This window comes from Carlito syrichta, unplaced genomic scaffold (assembly GCF_000164805.1).
Source record: "Carlito syrichta isolate Samal-C Ts95f unplaced genomic scaffold, Tarsius_syrichta-2.0.1 Scaffold314798, whole genome shotgun sequence".
NCBI classification, from domain to species: domain Eukaryota; kingdom Metazoa; phylum Chordata; class Mammalia; order Primates; family Tarsiidae; genus Carlito; species Carlito syrichta.
In genome coordinates this window covers 298,100-299,774 of record NW_007258894.1, presented here as the reverse complement: position 1 = coordinate 299,774, position 1,675 = coordinate 298,100, and positions in this window count along the sequence as shown.

Genomic DNA, 1,675 nt, shown 5'->3' with positions numbered 1-1,675 from the left:
AATCACTTGAGCCCAGAAGGTTGAGTTGCAGTGAGCTGAGCTATGATCATGCCACTACACTCCAGCCTGGGCAACAGAGTGAGATACTGTATCAAAACTTAAAATAAAAATGATTGTTTGTTGATAAGTTTTTTATTGCTATAATTCACTATGTTTTAATACATCAATTCTCCATTCTACAAAGTGAACTTTATGCAAGGGCTGGCTAAGTTAAACTAGAAATGGGAAGGCGTGGGAGTGGTCATTAGTCTTTGTCTTCCCTTTACTCACTCAATAGCCATCCAGCTCTTACTCTAGGCCAGGCACCGCATTGTGCTAGTGTTGAGGATATAAAGATGAAAGTCTGTCCCTGACCTCAAACAGCTTATGGACTAGCAAGACAGACAGACACAGACAATTTTAGTACAGGGTAACCAGCACTGTGACCAAAGTAACAAGAGGAAGATGCTTTGGGAAACACAGAGAAGGGCACTTCAGGAAAGTCCTGGAAGCCTTTTTGGAGGTTCTGAGGCCTGAGCTCCATCTTAAGATGTAGCCGAAGTTAGCCAGCTTTTTCCTGACATCCCCAACCTGAATTAATTGCGTTTTCATCAGTGTTCCTTTTTTTAGAGCACTTATAACAATGTTTGCACTTACTTATTTCTGTGTCTCTCCTTCTCTCACTGGCTGAGCTTCATGATAGAGACCATATCCTTAATTAGCCTCATGCAATGCCCCCCAAAAAGTAATAGGAATACAATAAACATTTTTTTAGTTATTCTGAAATTCTAGTCATGAAGCTATTTCTTCCTATACCCTCTTCTTAACATTTATGTAAATATGTGTGATTTCCTTTTGATTGTAAAAATAATACTGTTCACCACACACCCATCAGAAGGGCTGAAATAAAAGGATGGAAAATAACAAGTGTTGGTGAAGTATGTAGAGTAACAGAAATGTTTATACATTGCTAATGGAGGCAGTAAGCATAGGTACGATCACTTTGGAAAACCGATGGCAGCCACTACTAAAACTAGGTCTTGCATACCTTATAAATAGCAATTCCGCTCCTCAACACAAATGCATGCACATATTCACCAAGAGGTATCATCTCACCAAAGTGGCACTATTCATAACAGCCCAGAGTAGAAAATACACAGATGCCCATCAACAGTAGAATGGATAAACTCATTGTGGTATGACCACATACAAAAAAGAAAAAGAATCTATACTCAACAATATAAAGGAATTTCATAAACACAATGTTGAGGAAAAAAAGTCAGTTTATTTTTTAAAGTATAGAAATAGATGAAACAAAAAAGTGAAGAAAAGGTCATCATTTGGAAAGCATCACAGTAAGACTCACATGTTGGGCATCACTGTGGCTCTATGGCATACCACTTTCAAAAGTCGACTTGTGGCAAATGTGGCTACTCTGCCAAACATAAGAGAAAGCATAACTTGATTGCCAAGGCTGAAAGACGAAATACCACTGGGACTGGTCTAATGAGGCACCTAACAAATTGTATTCCACAGATTCAAGTATGGGTTCCATGAAGCGTCAACACCTAAGCCCAAGAGGGCAGCTGGAAGTTGTTGCAGTGTCCAGTTCATCTTAAGAATTTCAATGATTAGTCACACAATAAATGTTATCTCTCTCTCTCTCTCTCTTTTTTTTTTTTTTTTTTTTTTGGGG